The sequence below is a fragment of the Meles meles genome, chromosome 7, assembly GCF_922984935.1.
Source record: "Meles meles chromosome 7, mMelMel3.1 paternal haplotype, whole genome shotgun sequence".
In the NCBI taxonomy this organism is placed as follows: Eukaryota; Metazoa; Chordata; class Mammalia; order Carnivora; family Mustelidae; genus Meles; species Meles meles.
This window is the reverse complement of record NC_060072.1, coordinates 53,039,934-53,060,788: the sequence shown is the minus strand read 5'-3', so window position 1 is coordinate 53,060,788 and position 20,855 is coordinate 53,039,934. Positions and strand designations below refer to the sequence as shown.

The 20,855-nt window shown below is 38.7% G+C and overlaps 1 protein-coding gene across 2 annotated transcripts in view; it reads right to left on the bottom strand.

Moving 5' to 3' along the window:
* KLRG1 (killer cell lectin like receptor G1) overlaps window positions 1-20,836 on the bottom strand; it is an 84,660-nt gene extending 63,824 nt beyond the window's left edge. Inside the window, exon 1 of one of the 2 annotated variants that reach the window (XM_046010675.1) lies at window positions 20,315-20,836. The gene's annotated coding sequence lies outside the window, so the exon portion shown is untranslated. The remainder of the gene's footprint in view (window positions 1-20,314) is intronic. The other variant, XM_046010674.1, reaches the window with a different exon arrangement.
* Between the last annotated feature and the right edge of the window lie 19 nt (window positions 20,837-20,855).

Here is a 20,855-nt window from a genome sequence, read left to right as displayed (position 1 = left end):
ACATCAGCAAAAAAAGAGCATCTGCACAGAGACATTAACCTAATAGGTAGACAGATCGGTAACCAAAGCCCTAATTGGCATGACTCAGCACACCCTGATTGCTTAAGATAGTTCAGCAAAAGAGCTCATAAAAAGCCCTAAACTTTAAAAAAAAAAAAAAAAAAAAAGCCCTAAACTTAGAAACTCTGGAGGCAACCCACTCACTGTCCCCCTCCCCGCAGGAGCTTTAAACTCTTGCTCAATAAACTTTGCTTTGCTGCCCACCACTCTCCGTCTAATCTACCTCTTCATTCTTCAAAATGGCATGACCAAGAACCTGGGCACTGAGGGGACAAAAATCCTGTAACATTTAGAGGCCCCATCACAAAAGAACGAACGAAGCCGCACTGGAGGTTAAAGTTTCAACAAATGACTTCGAGGATGGAAGGGTCACAAATATTAAGGCCATAATTATAATGAACACTGCTGAACTGTACACTTAAAAACAGTTAAGATGACAGAAGGAGAAGAAGAAGAAGAAGAAGGAGAAGAAAGAAGAGTAGGAGGAGGCAGTGGCGGCAGCATAAGAACCAGAACTTCTTGAGGAAATGACTAAATCTAGGGTCAGGGCACAAAAAACCCAAGATGAGTCTGGGGCACCTTTTAGTCTTTTGGTGCTAGAAAATGAGGAAGTACTCAAAAACTTAAAAAGAAAAAGATGACGGCATGTCAGAAGGACTCAGGAACCAAGATGACAAAACTCCCAATGGCTAAAAAATGAAACAATTAGAGCAAGAAAATAATAATAGTATTGGAGTATAACTCAGGAATAAAAAAGAACTATGACTTCATACTGACTGGTTTTTATCTGCATGCACTTTTAATTAAAGTTGTACATATTTTATTACTCGGCCATCAAAAAAAATTAAACCTTGCCATTTGCAATGACGTGGGTAGAACTGGTGGGTATTATGCTAAGCGAAATGAGTCAGAGAAAGACAAGTACCATATGATTTCACTCATATGTGGAATTTGAGAAAACAAACAGATGAAGGGGAAGGGAAGGAAAAATAAAATAAGAGGAAAACAGAGATGGAGGCAAACCATAAGAGACTCTTAATTATGGGGAACAAACTGAGGGTTGCTGGAGGGGAGATGGGTAGGGGGTAAGGGATAATTGGGTGACGGGCATGAAGGAGAGCACTTGAAGCAATGACCACTGGGTGTTATACACAACTGATGAATCACTGAATTCTACCTCTGAAACTAATAATACAGCATATGGTAATTAATTTGGGAATAAAATGTATCTACTTAAAGCATATAATGTGGAACTTTTGATTTAAGTACACATTGTGAAACAATTACCACAAACTAATTTACATATTCAACACTTCCAACAGTTACCGTCTCTGTGTGGGGGTGTGCGGGTATGGTGAGAATACCTGAAATCTACTCTCTATTTTTTTAAGATTTTATTTATTATTTATTTATTTGACAGAGAGAGAGAGAGAGCACAAGCAGGGGGAGTGGTAGGCAGAGGGAGAGGGAAAGAGAAAAGCAGGCTCTCACTGAGCAGGAGCCTGACCCGGGACTCAATCCCAGGGCTGTGGGATCATGACCTGACCCAAAGGCAGACACTTAACACAATTAACCAACTGAGCCACCCAGGTGCCCCGAAATCTACTCTCTTAACAAATTTCAAGTTTTTGTTTTTTTAAGTAGGTTGCCACACCTAAATGGGGCTTGAACTCACAACCCCAAGATCAAAAAGTCACACACTCTGGCTGAGCCAGCCAGGGGCCCCTCAAATATATATTATTTTCTAATAGCTTTATTGAGGTACAATTAATATATATGCATGCATCAGTGAAACTATTACCACAATCTAGAAATTAAACATATTTGTCACCCCTGAAAATTTACTTGTGTACTCTACTACCGCCCTTCTGCCCCTCCCATTCACCTTTCTCTAGGCCTCCACTGATCTGCCTTCTGTCACCATAGATTAGTTTGTATCTATCCCAAGTCTTTCATAAAAGGAAACTCATCCATAATTCATTCTTTCTTATCCTGAATATATTCCAGCCTATGGATAGACCAGACCCGTTTGTTTATCCACTCTCTTGTTAATACATTACCATCAAGTACAGTCACCATGCTGTATGTACATTAGGTCTCCAGAGTTTATTCACCTTGCAACTGAAAGCTTGTACTCTTTGATCAGTATCTCCCCTCTCCCCCATTCACTAGCCTCTGGTAATGACCTTTCTACTCTGTTACTATGAGTTCAACATTTTTTTTTCTTTTCTTTTTTTTTTTTAATATTTTATTTATTTGACAGAGAGAAACCACAAGTAGGCAGAGAGGCAGGCAGAGAGAGAGGAGGAAGCAGGCTCCCTGTGGAGCAGAGAGCCTGATGTGGGGCTCGATCCCAGGACCCTGGGATCATCACCTGAGCCGAAGGCAGAGGCTTTAACCCACTGAGCCACCCAGGTGCCCTCTTTTCTTCGTTTTTTTAGATCCCGTAGTGAGATCATGCAAAATTTGTCTTTCTGGTCTGGCTTATTTGACATAGATAATGTCCTCTAGTTTCATCTATGTTGTTGCAAATAGCAGGATTTCTTTCTTCTTTTAAGGCTGAATAATTTTCTATTCTATATGTGTTCTCATATATACAGTGTATATAAATATATATTTTTTTCTTTTACCTATCCACAGACATTAAGTTTGTTTATGTATTATGATTACTATGACTAATGCTGCAATGAACATGGCAGTGAAGATATCTCTTTAAAATAGTTATTTTATTTCCTTTGGATATATAGCCAGAAGTAGATTGTTGGATCACACAGTAGTTCCATTTTTTTTTTTTTTTTTTTTTTTTTTTTTTTTTTTTTTTAAGATTATTTATTTATTTATTTGACAGATGGAGATCACAAGTAGGTAGAGAGGCAGGCAGAGAGAGAGGAGGAAGCAGGCCACCCACTGAGCAGGGAGCCCGACGCGGGGCCCGATCCCAGGACCCTGAGATCACGACCCGAGCCGAAGGCAGAGGCTTTAACCCACCGAGCCACCCAGGCGCCCCAGTAGTTCCATTTTTAATGTTTTCAGGGGCCCCATACTGTTTTCTGTAGTAGCTATACTAATTGACATCCCCATTCATTTGTTGTTTCCTTTGCTGTGCAAAAACTACTTAATCTCACTTAGTCTCCCTCCTTTATTTTTGCTTTTTTGTTTGTTTTCTTGCTTGGGGGGGTGGGGGGGAGGTGGCTTTTTTTTTTTTTTTTTAAGGCTTGAACTCATGACCCTGAAATCAGGACCAGAGATCAGAACCTCAGATCAAGAGTCAGACACTTAATCAACTAAGCCACCCAGGCAACCCTACTGTTGCAGGGTTTCAAAATTCTTATCTCACAGAGTGAAGGAATGAATCACAAGGACAAAAGGAGGAAGTGAAGTGAAAGTTTATGTGAAGATGAGAACAAAAAGGAAAGAGAAGAACCCACTGAAGGGAGAGGGGTTCCAAATGGGCTGCCACTGAGGGCTTTTGTGGTCAGTTTTTTATGGGAAACTGACCAGGGAACTTGGTAAATTTATTGTCAATATCATGATGGATTTGTGAATATTATGCCTATATTTAGTGTTCTAAATATGGAAGACTTGTAACTATCATGAGAACAAACAGGGTGTTCTTGTATCATATCTATTTCTCCACATCTGGGATTTCTGTGACTGGGGTTACCTCTACATTCCCCCCCACACACATACCATGACCCTAGCTAGTCACTACTAACCTCGCCTGTCCCTTACTATTTTTGCTTTTGTTACCTGTGCTTTTAGTGTACATTCCAAAAAATCACTATTAAGACCAAGTCAAGGAGGTTTTCCCCTGTTTTCTACCAGGAGTTTTACAGTTTCAGTCTTAGTTTTAAGTCTTTAATTTATTCCATTGTTTTTATATGTGATGTAAAAAGGGGGGGGGGGGGTTTCAGTGTCATTCTTTTGCATATGAATACAATTTTCCCAACATCATTAATTAAGAAACTATACTTTCCCAATTAATTGTATATTCTTAATGCCTTTGTCAGAAATTAGTTAACTATATACATGTGGGTGATAGAACTTTCTTCCTACCCTTTTTGTGTGGTTATTCTCGAGTTTTTCTGTCCCACTGCGTTGCTGATGCTTAAGTAGACTCCTGAGATCTTTCAGAGCTATTCTTATTAGTAGATAGCTGTCTATTCTTCTTTGTGGGGGGATAAAGGCTGGAGTGTCCTAATCTGCCATCATGGTGATGTCACTCCTCTAAATCCATATAATTTAAAGACATTATTGAATAAATAAATAAGAGAGAAGTTATATATCTTTCATACAGATTCCAAATAATAAATGCAGGTACTCCCCCATCATGATACTCAATTTAATTCTCCTCCCTATGAGTATTGGCAAGACTTAGTGACTCACTTCCAAAGAATGACATATGGTTAGTGGAAAACAGTAACTTTACAGTAGAGAAACCTAGCAAACACAACCTTTAACATAAAAATAGGGTGAATCTGGGGCACCTGTGTGGCTCAGTGGGTTAAGCCACTGCCTTCGGCTCAGGTCATGATCTCAGGGTCCTGGGATCGAGTCCCACATCGGGCTCTCTGCTCAGCGGAGAGCCTGCTCCCCTTCCTCTCTCTCTGCCTGCCTCTCCTGTGATTTCTCTCTGTCAAATAAATAAATAAAAAAAAAAATAGGGTGAATCTTATAAATCACCAGTAATAAGTCTTGTTGATATCATGTACCCCCAATATGATGCAATAAGAAAGATACCTAATTACTATGGTATATTTTACCAAACCCATGATCTAAGTCTAAAGATGAAAAAATAAATAAATAAATTGAGAAGTAGTCTACTAAATATCTGACTACTACTCTTTAACTATATCAAGGTTATGAAAAATAAGGAAATACTGAGGAACTACAACAGACCAGAGGATTAAGGAAATAGAAATGCAAGGCAGTATCCTGTATTAGATCCTGGAACAGAAAACAAATTATCAGTGAAAAACTGGTGAAGTTCAAAGAAAACCTGCAGTTAGTTAATAATAGTAGGGCAGTTATTAATTCTTAGTTTTGATTCAATAATTAAATGATTATTTAATATGTTAACATTAGAAGTAATGTGGTAAAGGCTATGAAAAAATGTTATGTACTATCTTTGAAACTCTTCTAAAAATCTGACATTATTCCCAAATAAAAATTTTATTAAGGGGCACCTTTTATTTAAGGTGGCTCAGTGCTCGCTTCGGCAGCACATATATTTAAGGTGGCTCAGTGGGTTAAAGCCTCTGCCTTCGGCTAGCGTCATAATCTCAAGTTCCTGGAATGGAGTCCGGCCTTGGGCTCTCTACTCAGCAGGGAGCCTGCTTCCCTTCCTCTCTCTCTGCCTGCCTCTCTGCCTACTTGTGATTTCTGTCTGTCAAATAAATAAATAAAATCTTTTTTAAAAAAATTTTTTAGGGGCGCCTGAGTGGCTCAGTGGGTTAAAGCCTCTGCCTTTGGCTCGGGTCATGATCTCAGGGTCCTGGGATCCAGCCCCACCTCGGGCTCTCTGCTCAGCAGGGAGCCTGCTGCCCGCCCCCTCTCTCTGCCTGCCTCTCTGCCTACTTGTGATCTCTCTCTGTTAAATAAAGAAATAAAAATCCTTAAAAAAATAAAAAATAAAAAATAAAAAATTTTTTTATTTAAAAAAGACAACATAATGCATACTCCCTATAATGTATTTAATGTCCAGCATACAATAAAAAGGTATTACAATGCAGAAAAATAAGAAAATGTGGGCCACCACTCAGAGAAAAGTAAATAACTAAAAAGAGATTTAAGATGTTGGAATCAGCAAACAAGGACTTTAATAGCTGTATAAATATGTTCAAAGACAAGAGGAAAATATGGTCATAATGAATAAGAAGATGAAGAACCACAGCAGGGAAACAGAAAGAACCAAGTAAAATTCTTAATCAGAAAGGAATACGGCTGGTGCTGCTTGTGTGCTCGTTTGATGCTGACCTGGTACCTCTTTCGTGAAGAGACTCACACTTGCCATGGCCAACAAAAAAGCCTAAGAAAGGAGTCAAGACTGAGAACAACGATTGAATTAGTTTGAAGGTAGTGGGGCAGGCTGGTTCTGTAGTACAGTTTAAAATTAAGAAGCAGCTTGCTTCGGCAGCACATATACTAAGATTAAGAAGCATACACCACTTAATGAACTAATGAAAGCCTATTGTGAATGACAGGGTTTATCAATGAGGCAGATCCGATTCTGATTTGATAGGCAGCCAATCAATGAAAGAGACACACCTGCACAGTTGGAAATGGAGGCTGAAGATACAATTGATGTGTTCCAGCAGCAGACAAGAATGTCTACTAAGGGTGCCTGGGTGGCTCAGTGGGTTAAGCCACTGCCTTCGGCTCAGGTCATGATCTCAGGGTCCTGGGATCGAGTCCTGCATCGGGCTCTCTGCTCAGCAGAGAGCATGCTTCCCTTCCTCTCTCTCTGCCTGCCTCTCTTGTGATTTCTCTCTGTCAAATAAATAAATAAAATCTTTAAAAAAAAAAAAAAAAAAGAATGTCTACTAAAAAGGGAACCTGCTACTTTATTCCAGAATTCCATTCCTCTAGACCATAAAGACATTCTCAATTAGAAAGCCACAATTGGGTTCCACCACATCCTGACTACTACAGTAGTTTTCTGTATTCTTTCATTTTCCCCTTCCCAATCCTTTATTGTACATAAAGGAACTGCGTATTTGCACAAGCATATCACATTTTTTTAAGTAAATGGCCAGTGGTATGTTTTGATCAACATCAAATGGAGATGGGATGGAGGAAAATACTGCTTCTGTGAAAATACCCACTCTCTCCATTAGTCGCAGCATGCTCAGTCAGCTCTTATCTTTATATTCCAGTAAGTTATTTTGCTCTCACAGTTTAACAAAAAAAGAAAAACACGAAAATCTTTGCACACCTTGTTCGATTGGAGAATTTTAATGTTCTTCATTTATCGTTATAAAACTAAGGACAATTTTATAACTTTTTTGTATGTAGCTGTTACACGTAGGGCACTGTGTCTTTAAGTAGGGATAAATTAAAAGAAATGAATCCTGGATAGTCTTCCCTTCAAGTTAAATATCTTGTTGTTTAAACTTCTTGTTTAAAATGAAAAAAAGGGGGCGCCTGGGTGGCTCAGTGGTTTAAGCCGCTGCCTTCGGCTCAGGTCATGATCTCAGGGTCCTGAGATCAAGTCCCACATCGGGCTCTCTGCTCGGCAGGGAGCCTGCTTCCCTCTCACTCTCTCTGCCTGCCTCTCTGCCTACTTATGATCTCTCTCTGTCAAATAAATAAATAAAATCTTTAAAAAAAAATAAAATAAAATAAGATAAAATAAAATGAAATGAAAAAAAGGAAAAACAAAAAATAATAAAAAATAAAATGAAAAAAAGGGGCGCCTTGGTAGCTCAGTTGGTTGGGCGTCTGCCTTTGGCCAGGGTCCTGGGATCCAGCCCCGCATTGAGCCCTGCATTGAGCCCTGCACTGGACTTCCTGCTCAGTGGAAAGCCTGCTTCTCCCTCTCCCACTCCCCCTACTTGTGTTCCCCTCTCCCCTCTCTCTGTCAAATAAATGAATAAAAATCTTTTTAAAAAATGAAAAGAAAAGGGGGGGGGCACCAGGGTGGCTCAGTGGGTTAAAGCCTCTGCCTTTGGCTCAGGTCATGATCTCAGGATCCTGGGATGGAGCCCCACATCTGACTCTGTGCTCAGCAGGGAGCCTACTTCAATTCCTCTCTCTGCCTGCCTTTCTGCCCACTTGTGATCACTGTCTGTCAAACAAATAATAAATAAAATCTTTTTTAAAAAATGAAAAAAAGATTACTATCCATAATTTTTTAAAAAACTAAAATTAAAAGCCCCCCAAATTAAAAATTAATTAAAAATAAAAAACCCAACTGAATGGGATTATCAGCAAACTGGAGAGGACAGAAGAAAAGGTCAATGGAATATGAAGATAGATTGCCAGAAATTATCCAATATAAATAACAGAAAAAATAAATAAGTAGAGCCTCAATGATCTGCAGGACAATATCAAGTGCTTATAAGTGAAGCCCCAGAAAAAGAGGAGAAAAATAATGGATCAGGAAAACAATTTGAAGAATTAATGATCAAATATTTCCCAAATTTAGTGCAAAATGTACAGATATGAGATATTCAATGAACTCCATTCAGGATAAATATAAGGGAAATCACACCTAAGAACATCATAACAAAACTGCTGAAAACCAGATAAAGAGAAAATATTGCAAGTAGCCAGAGAAAAACAACATATTAACAAAGGGGAACAATAACGTGAATGATTGCTGAATTCCCATCAGAAACCAAGAAGAAGAAAGACAATGGAACTCCATTTTTTAAAAGGTAAAATAATAATACTATTGGTACAGTCACTATGGAAAACAACATGGAAGTTCCTAAAAAAAATTAAAAACAGAACCACCATATAATTCAGTAATTCCACTTCTGGATATGTAGCTAAAGGAAATTAAATCATAATGTCAAAGAGGTATCTGTACCCTCTTGTTCACTACAGCATTATTCACAATAGTTAAGACATGAAAACAATCTATCTGCCCATCAATGGATGAATGGATAAAGAAAATGTGGTATACAGATATAATGGAATAGTATTAAGGCATAAAATGAAGGAAATCCTGCCATTTGTGACAACATGAATGGAACTTGAGATCATTATGCCAAGGGAAATAAGTCAGAGAAAAACAAATGCTACATAATCTCATTTGTATGTAGCATCTTAAAAAAAAACAAACTCAGAGTGCCTGGGTGGCTCAGTGGGTTGGAGCCTCTGCCTTCGGCTTGGGTCATGATCCCAGGATCCTGGGATTGAGCCCCGCATCGGGCTCTCGGCTTAGAAGGGAGCCTGCTTCCTCCTCTCTCTCTCTCTCTGCCTGCCTCTCTACCTACTTGTGATCTCTCTCTGTCAAATAAATAAATAAAATCTTAAAATAAAATAAAATAATAAAAAAAACAGACTCATATTAATAGAGAGAATGGAGGTTGCCAGGGGCTGAGGGGTGGGACAAATGAGGAGATGTAGGTCAAAGGGTATAAACTTCCAGTTATAAGATGAATAAGTTCTGGAGATGTAATGTGATTACAGGTAATAATGCTATATTGTATACTTGAAATTTGCTGAGAGTAAATGTTAAATGTTCTTACCACAAAAAAGAAAGGAAGGAAGGAAGAAAGGAAGAAGAGAATTACGTGAGGTGTTGGACATAGTAACTTATACGGTAATCATTTCACAATATATACATATATCAAATCATCACACTATATACCTTAAATTTATACAATGTTTTATGTCAATGATATCTTTATAAATCTGGGGTGTGTGGTAAATGATACTACCAGCCAGAATTCTATATCCAGCAAACACATCCACCAAAAATAAAGAGGAAGAAAAAAAACACTTTTATTTAAAGAAAACATAGCATTGTCATTAGCAGTCAGGCACCATAAGAAATGCTAAAAGCAGCTCTTCATACTAAAAAGAAATGTCACAAGATGAAAATGTAGACTTATAAGACTGAAGAAGAACAGAAATGATAAATACAAAAGAACATATAAAAGATTGTGTTTTTCTTAACTTCCTTAAAAGAAAGAAGAAACAGGGGCGCCTGGGTGGCTCAGTGGATTAAGCCGCTGCCTTCGGCTCAGGTCATGATCTCAGGGTCCTGGGATCGAGCCCCGCATCAGGCTCTCTGCTCCGTGGGGAGCCTGCTTCCTCCTCTCTCTCTGCCTGCCTCTCTGCCTACTTGCGATCTCTCTCTGTTAAATAAATAAATAAAATCTTTAAAAAAAAAAAAAAAAGAAAGAAGAAACAAAGGAAAAGAAAACACACAAGACAAACTGTAAACAAATAGCAAAATGACAGACCTAGAGCCAACCATATCAATAATTGAATTCATCATAAATGCACTAAATATATCAAATAAATAGCAGAAATTGGAACACTAGGGGAAAAACGCAAAAAACCGACAATATGCTGTATATAACACATGCACTGTAGACATGATAACACAAAAAGGTTGAAAGAAAGTATAGAAAAAGACAACTGCAAACAGTAAACAAAAGGAACCTGAAGTGGTATATTAGTTTCTTAATGTTGCTGTAACAAATACCACAGAGTGGCTTAAAACGATGTACCTTTATTCTTTCACAGTTCTGGGTGTCAAAAATTTTAAATGAAGATGTTGGAAGGCTGCTTTCCTCTGGAAGCATTAGAGAAGAATTCATTCCTTTATTTGTCCTGCATCTTTCCCAAGGGGGGGTATTTATTTATGTACTTACTTGGGGGGGAGGGGAGTGGGAGACAACATGAGTGGGGGAGGGGCAAAGGGAGAGGGAAAGAGACAATCTCAAGCAGACTCTGTGCTGAGCACAGAGCTTTATGTGGGGCTTGATCTCACAACCCAGAGATCATGACCTGAGCCAAAACCAAGAGTCAGAGGCTTAACCAACTGAGCCACCCACAGACCCCAATTTTTCCTGCTTCTAGGCTGCCTGAACTGATCAGCTTGCAGCCCTTTCCTCCATTTCAAAGTGCATAACTCCAATGCCCGTTTCCATCATCATATCTCCTTTTTCTAACTTTTACTCTACTGCTTCACTGTGATTATAGTAGATCTACCTGAATAATCCAACATAATCTCCAACGCAAGATTCTTAATTTAATTGTATCTACACAGTTTCCTTTGCCATGTAAGGAAATGTAATCACAGGTTCCAGGTATTAGACATAGACATCTTTGGAGGTGGGAATGGGGGACATTTTTTAGCCTACTACAAGTGGTTCTATTAATATACAACAAAATTGACAAATATAAACAGGTACATTTCATGGTTATATGAATCACAGCATCAAGTATACATAACAACTGCAAGTGAGTATGAACCTAATAATACAACTTCAAAACATATGAAGCAAAACCTCACTGAATTAAAAAATAAATAAGCAAATCCATAATTATAGTTGAAAATTTAGGGGCACCTGGGTTGCTCAGTGGGTTAAAGCCTCTACCCTGGCTCACGTCATGATCCCAGGGTCCTGGGATTGAGCCCCACATCAGGCTCTCTGCTCAAGCAGGGAGCCTGCTTCCTCCTCTCTCTCTCTCTCTGCCTACTTGTGATATCTCTCTGTCAAATAAATAAATAAAACCTTTAAAACAAAAAAAGAAAATTTAAACACCCCTTTCTCAATAACTGATAAAACAATTAGACCAAAAAAATCAGTAAAAATTTAAAATTTTTAAACAACACTATAACCATCTTGACTTAGTTGAAGTATATCAAACAAAATGATACCAAACAACTACAGAATACGCGTGCCTTTCAAGTGTAAATGGAATGTTTACCAAGTAAATTACAATACTGGATAATAATACAAGCTTTATGAATTTCAATATGTTACAATCTTAAAGATGCATTTTACAGCCAGAGTAGAATCAATAACAAGAAAAAATCTAGAAAGTTCCTAAATACTTAAAAATTTTAAAACACTTATAATCATCAGAGAAATAAAAATCAAAATACAATGAGGTATTATGTCATACCTGTTAGAATGACTACTTCTAAAAATAGCCAGGGGCACCTGAGTATTTTGGTTCAAGTCATGATCTCAGAATCCTAGGATCAAGGTCAGAGTCCTGGGATCAAGCTCCCCTGCTCAGCGGGGAATCTGCTTGTCCCTCTCCCTCTGCCTCTCTGTCTTTCAAATAAATAAAATCTTTTTTTAAAATAGCAAAAAAAAAACCAACAACCCAAGAAATAACAAGTGCTTATTAGAATATTGGAAAGGATGTGAGGAAAAAGCAACCCTGGGCACTATTGGTGGGAATGATATTGGTGTAGCCATTATGGAAAACAGTGTGAAGGCACCTTAAAAAGTAGAACTACCATATGATCCAGTAATTCCACTTTTGGGTATGCAGTTGAAAAAAACAAAATCACTACCATTTGTATCTTTTATATCAAAATACATCTTCACTCTCACATTCACTGCAGCATTACTCACAATAGCCAACACATGGAAACAAACTAAGTATCAGCTGATAGATGAATGAATAAAGAAAATGTGGTATATATACATAATAGATTATTTAGCCATTAAAAAAAAGAAGAAAATCCTGTCATTTCTGACTACATGGATGGACCTTGAGGGTACTGTTAAGTGAAATAAGTCAGGGAAAAACAAATACTGTATGATCTCATTTATATGTAGGATCTAAAAAACAAAAACAAAAACAAACCCTGAACTCTTAGACAGAAGAGATTGGTTGTTGCCAGCTGTAGGGGGTGAGAGGAGGGTAAAGTTAGTTAAAAGGTACAGACTTCCAATTACAAGATGAGTAAGTCATGGGGATGTAACATATAGCATGGTGACTATAGTTAACAATACTGTATTATATATTTGAAAGCTGCTAAGACAGTAGATCTCAGAAGTTCTCACTACAAGAAAAAAAACTGGTAACTGGGGTGATGGATGCTGACTAAACTTACTGTAGTAATCATTCTGAAATGTATGCATATATCATATCATTACATGTACACTCAAAAATTAAGTTCTGTTAGAATAATTAACACGACTTTTTGTATACCTAAAACACACACACACATACACATTCTAAATAATCCATAGGTTAAAGAAGACATAATAAACAAAATTAGAAATTATTTAAAAAACTAAATAATTACAAAAATTTGTAGACCAAATCTAAAACAGTAACTTAGAATGTTAGAGCTTTAAGTGACTAAAAAAGAAGAAATACTTTAAATAAATAATCTGTTTCTAGTTTAAGAAGATAAAAAAGAAGAACAAATTAAAACCAAAGCAAACAGAAGAAAGTCAGGAATTTTAAATTCTAAATGAATAATATTTAAAAAACTAACGACAACCAACAGAAAAATGAACAAAATTTTACTATTGTATAATATATACATTTATATGTTATATAATACATATAATATAAATTAACAAAATTAACAATAAACAAATAAAAATTGGGCTATTTGGTAAGATTATTAACTGATAAACTTCTAACAAAATTTACCAAGAAACAAAGAAAGACAAACTATGAATATCAAGAAGCGAGTATATTACTACAGATTTTAAAGACACTAAAAGAGTAATAAGGGAATATTATATCTGTATGCCAAAAAATTTAACAATTTAGATAAAGTGGAAAAATTCCTTGAAAACCACCAGGTGTTATATAATACTGATGAATCACTAACCTCTACCTCTGATACCAATAATACATTATCTGTTAATTAACTGAATTTTTTTTAAAAAGTCTGTAGAGAACATAAACAGATAACAGATTTTATAGGATAATGTTTCATAATGATAATTAATATTAGCAAAGGAAAATGTATTTGATTTTTAATTTTTTGTATTTGTAAAGAGTTCAAATAAATGAAATGTAGAGCTAATTCCTAAAAAAAGAAAGAAAGGAAGGAAGAAAGAAAAACACAATTTACCAACCAACACAAGAAACAGAAATTTCTGAATGGCTCTACTAAAGAAACTGAATTTCTTAATACAAACCTTCCCATTAAAAAAGCTTCATGCTCAGATGACTTCAATAGCATGTTCTATCAAGCTTCAAAGAATAAATAACACAATTCCTTCAGAAAATAGAAAATGAAAGTATACACTCCAACTTATTTTAGGCAGCTATCATGATTCTGATACCAAAACTGACAAAGAATTACAAGAAAAATGTGGAGGCCGAGAAAATTAATGCCATCCCACCTCAGGTTTAGCTTTAGCAAAAGTACAGCCATCTTGGCAAAGCAAAAGCTGGCACCTTGCACCCCCTCTCCAACCGCTCCCCTCCCCTAGGCAGTATGTGTGACATTCCTCAGGCACCCCTGACTGCCCTAAAAGAAAAACAAATAGTTAACTTGCAGAGATCACAATCCTGCAAGGCAGGAGTCTCCTTTGGTTTACAAATGTCCTTGAGATTTACAACAAAGAAGTTACCTTATCAATAGCCCAATTTCCAGAGGCACACATAACTCAGTTCCTCAAGCCCTAACATCACCCTCCCCTCCATAAAAACTGAAGGAGGCTGAGGCTGAGGCGGAAGAAAATGGAAACAAAGTTAGACCTAAATCTCACTAACAAGAACACTTGATAGGAGAAATGTGACATTCCACTACCCAACTGTAGTCATGTTGGTGCCTCAGAGGGAGAAAGGGCCTTGATTTGATAATAACCAGGCCTCCAATATCCTGACAGTCTTTTTTACCCTGATAGCCCTTCTGAACATCCCCTCTGTCCTCACTTACTGCTGAGCCAGCAGTCGTGGCCCAATTATCTACTGCCAAGCCCACCCCCCTCTGCCTTTAAAAACTCTGACTGTGGGGTGCCTGGGTGGCTCAGTGGGTTAAGCCTCTGCCTTCGGCTCAGGTCATGATCTCAGGGTCCTGGGATCGAGTCCCGCATCAGGCTCTCTGCTCAGCAGGGGGCCTGCTTCCCTCTCTCTCTCTGCCTGCCTCTCTGCCTACTTGTGATCTCTTTCTGTCAAGTAAATAAATAAAATCTTAAAAAAAAAAAAAAAATTCTGACTGTAATCCAGAGTCCAAGTCCCTACTCTGCTGTGTCGGGTATACTCGGGCCCAAGCTTAAGCTTGTCAAATAAACCCTCGTGTGACTGCATCAGTGCTTGGCTCCTTGGTGGTCTTTCGGACCTGAAAACCCAGGCACAACAAAAAAAAGATTATGGATACCTGGGTAGCTCAGTCAGTTAAGCCTCTGCCTTTGGATCAGGTCACCATCCCAGAGTCCTGGGATGGATTCCTGCATTGGGCTCCCTGCTCAGCGGAGAGCCTGCTTCACCCTCTACCTGCAGCTCCCCTGCTTATGCTCTCTCCTGCTCTCCCTCTCTCTCTCTCGACAAATATATAAATAAGATCTTCAAATAAATAAATAAATAAATAAATAAAACAAAACTAGACTCATGAACAGTCATGAATATAGACTTCAGAATCTTTGAAAAAATATCAGCAAATAAAATTCAGAAAAATACAAGAGACAATTCATCATGACAAAGTGCGGTTTATCCCAGGTGCAAAGCCAGGATGTTTAATTTTATCATTTCTATGCAACACTGTAATGAAAATCCTAGACAGGACTAAAAAGGAACATGAGGAAATATTCTTGGGTGATGAAAATCTACTAAATCTTGATTACAAGGTAGTTACAGTTATGAAGCATTGTTAAGATTCATCAAATTATACACTTAAGAGTTGTGTATTTCATTATTGATAAATTGTACCTCACCAACAACAAAAAAATGAAACTTCAAACAAATACTGAACTCCAGTAGGTTTGCTTTACACAGTGGTATGGTTTATCAGTTATAAAGCTACTTCCTGTATTTTCTTGTCTGTGAACAAATGTATAAATATATTGTGTAATGAGAGCCTGTTTTTTCACTCTTAGAAATATATATAGATTTCCTAACTCTGCCTAGAGGCACTAAAGCAGTGACCCAAAAGTAGCAATAAACACACCTTGTAATCAGATCTTGGTTTATCAACACCACTCTGCACTAAGAGGAACTAGGCTCCTGTGGAGAAATGACTGATTCTAGGGTAATTAAAATACAAGATAAACACGGAATATCTGTATACCCAAAAGTAAAGAATTTGCTCCAAACGTGATGGGAAGATGTCAAAATGACAAAAGGAGGCTCCCACTGGCAGTCAACATCGACCCACACCCTCCAGCAATTTATCTGTTATCTCATCAGTGGGCTGCATGTTCCTGTGGCAGGAACTACACCATCTCTTCAGAGGCCTGAATCTCAACCTCGTGGTTAGGGAAGTGAGCACTTCTTCAAGTTTCTAAGGTACTTCCTTGCTAACTCTTCTTCAATCCAGAGGTAGTAGCTGCATTTTGTAGTTGCTTTTTCTTTTTTTTTTTTTTTAAGATTTTATCTATTTATTTGACAGAGAGAAACACAAGTAGGCAGAGAAGTAGGCAGAGAGAGAGAGGCAAGCAGGCTCCCCACCGAGCAAAGAGCCCGATGCGGGGCTCAATGCGGGGCTCGATCCCAGGATCCCGATACCATGACCTGAGCCAAAGGCAGAGGCTTAACTCACTGAGCCACACAGGCGCCCCAGTTGTTATTTCTGTGTAACTTCTGTATAACCTAGAGTCCTTGTTGAGCCCCCCTTACTAATTATTTTTTACTAGAAAACAAATCTATATTAATTTTTTCCTTAAAATCACTGGTCTGGTATCTGTCTTCTAATTAGATCTTGATTGATATGAGGACACATCACTTCTCTTAGTCCTATCAAAAAGCACATACCTAGGGACGCCTGGATGGCTCAGTGGTTTAAGCCTCTGCCTTCAGCTCAGGTCATGTCTCAGGGTCCTGGGATCCAGCCCTGCATCCAGCTGTCCCCTCAGCAGGAAGCCTTCTTCCTCCTCTCTCTCTCTGCCTGCCTCTCTGCCTACTTGTGATCTCTCTGTCTGTCAAATAAATAAAATATTTTAAAAATATTTAAAAAATAAAGATTTTATTTATTCAATTGACAGACAGAGATCACAAGTAGGTAGAGAGGCGGGCAGAGAGAGAAGAGGAAGCAGGCTTCCCCCTGAGCGAAGAGCCTGATGCGGGGCTCGATCCCAGGACACTGAGATCATGACTTGAGCCGAAGGCAGAGGCTTAACCCACTGAACCACCCAGGCGCTCCTAAATAAATAAAATCTTTAAAAAAAAAAAAAAAAAAAAAAGAGGGGCATCTGGGTTGCTCAATGGGTTAAGCCTCTGCTTTCGGCCTAGGTCATGATCTCAGGGTCCTAGGATCGAGCCCCGCATCAGGCTCTCTGCTCAGCGGGGTGCCTGCTTCCCCCTCTCTCTCTCTCTGCCTGGTCTTTGCCTACCTGTGATCTCTCTGTCAAATAAATAAATAAAATCTTTTTTAAAACATTAAAAAAAAGAAAGAAAAAGAAAATGTATACCTAAATATAATCATGAGGAAAACCCAAAATGAGAGATATTTTACAAATTAAGTGACCTGTACTTTTCAAAATTTCAGTGACAAACAAAAAAAAATGGCAACTAACTGCAATGTGTGACTCCTGCTTGGGCTCTGTGGCTGGGAAATGGGAAATAATTACAAAGCATATTTACTGGGGTGACTGATGAAATCTGAATATGGACCATGGATTAGGTAATAATATCCTACCAATGTTATATTTCTAATTGTGATGATTACACTGTAATAAGTTAAGAGAATGTCTTTATTCTTGGGAAATACACACTAATGTCCTTAACAGTAATGGGCAACTTTCAAACTGTTCAAAATAAACCACTGCGTGAGTGTGTGTGTTGTGTGTGTGTGTGTGTGTGTGTGTGTTTACAGGGATGGGACAGACTAATAAAGCAAATGGGACGACTTGTAAACAACTGGTATATCCAGGCGAAGTGAATACAAGAGTTCTTTTTACTATTCTCGCATCTATTCTAAAAATGTTAAATTATATTAAGTTGAAAATTACCAAAACCAAAAAATATGTTTAGTCCTTGAAATATGTTAAATGTTTTAAAACGAAAGCATCAATAAAAATTCAAAACTGAAATCCAATTCAAGATAACAAACTGAATACATGCATAACAGGATTAAGAAACTACCAACAAATTTTGAAATATCCCTGAGTAGATCAGAAATTGTGAGCAGATAGGACTTGATAGTAAAACCAGAGCAAAACCTGCAACGCAAAACTCATATAGAAGGAAGCTGCTGAGAGGTTTAAAAAGCCATTCCCAACCTCCCAGCTCAGAGTTAACAAAAAAGTAGACGGGGAAAATTATCAAAGCAACAAACTGATGGAAGAATTCAGGATACAGTAGTATCCCCTACACACAGTTTCGCTTTCTATGGTTTCAGTTATTCAAGGTCAACCACATCCTGGGAGCAGATAATCCTCCCCCTGACTTACCTGTCAATAGCAGCGTAACTTTAAATCACAATTGTATGTCATTCACCTCACTTCCTTTCATCGCGTGGGCGTATCACCTCTCACCATCACAAGGAGGATGAGTACAGTACAGTTAGATTTTTTTTTTTCTTAATTTGACAAAGAGATCACAAGTAGGCAGAGAGGCAGGCAGAGAGGCAGGTAGAGAGAAGGAGGGAAGCAGGCTCCCTGCTGAGCAGACAGCCCTGATGCAGGGTTGGATCCCAAGACCCTGAGATCATGACCTCAGCCAAAGGCAGAGGCTTAACCCAGTTAGCCACCCAGGCATCCCACAGTTACATATTTTGAGACACCACATTCACATATTGTTATAATTGTTTTATTTTATTATTGTCGTTAATCTCTTACTATGCCTCACTTACACATCAAGCCTTATCATAGGTTATGTATAAGAAAAAAATATAGTATATATAGGGTTCAGTACTGTTCCCAGTTTCAGGGATCTTGGAATATATCTTCCATGTACGAAGTGGGGAGCACTAGATCTTTCCAGCACCTTCCCCTCCTCTGCTTATACTAAACAGGAAGCATCCTCAACATACGATTTTAGAACAAAAGTCACAGAACTCCTTTCTAAACAAAGTGAGCAATTGTATGTGGGAGGGGGTGTGGGTGTGGGTAGAGTGTGGAGGGTATTCTTGTTAATGATACGGCTAGATAGATACAGAGCAGAAAGGCAAAAAAAAAACCTGTAATTTCAGTTTTGTCCCTGGCAGATAGTTTCCATAACCAGCACTAAAGGCTGAGAAGCAGGGAAGTAACCCAGGTTATTTGTAAGGGATGGAAAGGGAGGTCTCTCCCTCCTTCTCACTCCTACTACATAAGACAAATTATTCATCCTACTCAACTGTGTTGCTGGACCTTTCACCATTTCCAGCATACAACCTACCTTCCCTCAAGCCCAACACGACTCTAGGCAATGATCAGAGGCAAGATTTCTGAAGTTAAAATTTGAATTCACCAACAAAAGAACATCGATTCTAAAATGAAAGCTCATTGTAAAAGGGATTTTTGTCTTTTATTTTCTCCCAATTCATCACCCAAAATCTGTAACAGTGTTAACTGCTCAGTAAATATTTGTTGAATGAATTGAAAAAGAAAACAATTCAGTAGAAATGCCTTAAATACCTAATTCTAATGGAATTGCTTAAGCAGTAATCCATGCACCTAAATATTATGCAACCATTAAAAAGTTTATTTGTGAGGCGGCTGGGTGACTCAGTGAGTTAAAGCCTCTGCCTTGGGCTTAGGTCATGATCCCAGAGCCCTGGGATCCAACCCCACATGGGGGGGGGGGTCTCTGCTCAGCAGGGAGCCTGCCTCCCCCTCTCTCTCTGCATCTGCCTACGTGTGATCTCTGTCAAATCAATAAAGAAAATCTTTTAAAAAATAAAAATTAAAAGCTTATTTGTAAAGTTAGCGATATAGAGAAAAATTTGATTACATTAAATGTTTTTACGAAGGAAATGGATAACATATTCCTGAAAGAAATACACAACCTCTTTGTGGGTTTTTGGATTTTTGTTTTGTCCTTCTCTGTATTTTCTGATTACAAATTACTCTTATTATTAGAAAGAGACTCACTTTTTAATTTTATTTCTTTCTTGAGAACACATTCAAACACAACCCAGACATGATAACCACCTTGGCTGAACTCAATGTACCAATCAATAAACAAATGTAGACTCCTAAACAGTGAGCATAAAGTATTGCGTGAGAGCTTCGACTCTGAAGACTACATGCACACATAACTAACTTAGGCCTAAATTACGGAACCTGAATACTGACAACGTTAACTTAATAGACGTGGCACCCAAAGTTCCATAGCCTCCATCAATTCAAAGCTTAGGGTTAAGACTAAATCAATCAATTCTCATTTAAAGCACTTATAACAGTGCCGGCACCACAGAACCATGCACGTATTAGCTTCTATTATTACTGGATTCAAAACATTGTACTAGCTCTGGTGAGAAGGAAGAATCAAAATCCAGTCCCTACCCGCGAAGAGAGGGGACACACACAAAAGCAACGCAGGAGTCAAAATCAAAGCAGGGTGGAATCCGGTTAAAACCAAGTAGAGGCAACAAGCGGGCACTTAAAGGAAGGAGTTCTTCATTCCGAAAAGCGTTAAAATCCAGAAAGTCACGGGAGCAAAAGCATTTGAACCGAGTTCCAGGAACGCGCAGGACTTCAGCAAGCGACGAATTCAGACCGACCTGAGGGAAACCGCGGAGGATCTTGGCAAAAGCACGGAGACTAAAAGAGGATTGTTCTTTCCCCAGGACACCAGAAATGCGGATAGGATGGGCTGAACAGAATTGGTTACGGAGGGCTCAGCACGCAAAATACCGCGAAACCTCCGGTGAATAGAGCTGGTTGCCGTGTTTTACGCAGAGTGACCGGGATGACAAGGTTAACGAAAACAGTACCGGTAATAACAGACCGCAAGGTACTAAAGTATAGAAAGAAATAAAGAACAACGGTGTCGTTAAGAAAGCCCAACCCAATCGCTGTCCGCTCTCCTCTAGGTGCCGACCCTGAAGACAACGCGACTCGGCGCCGGTCGACGACGAAACAGCGCCTCTCGCCGGCGGCAAACCGGCTGGGGAAACCGAGAGAAAGAGACGCGGAACGAGAACTACACCTCCCACTGAGGCCTGGCCCACGGCCCCCTTTCCAAATTTCCGCTTCCGCCGCCCGCCCTCGCGAACCCTCTTCAGGGAGCTGGCCGGCGCGTGACCGCGCGTGACCCGGCGT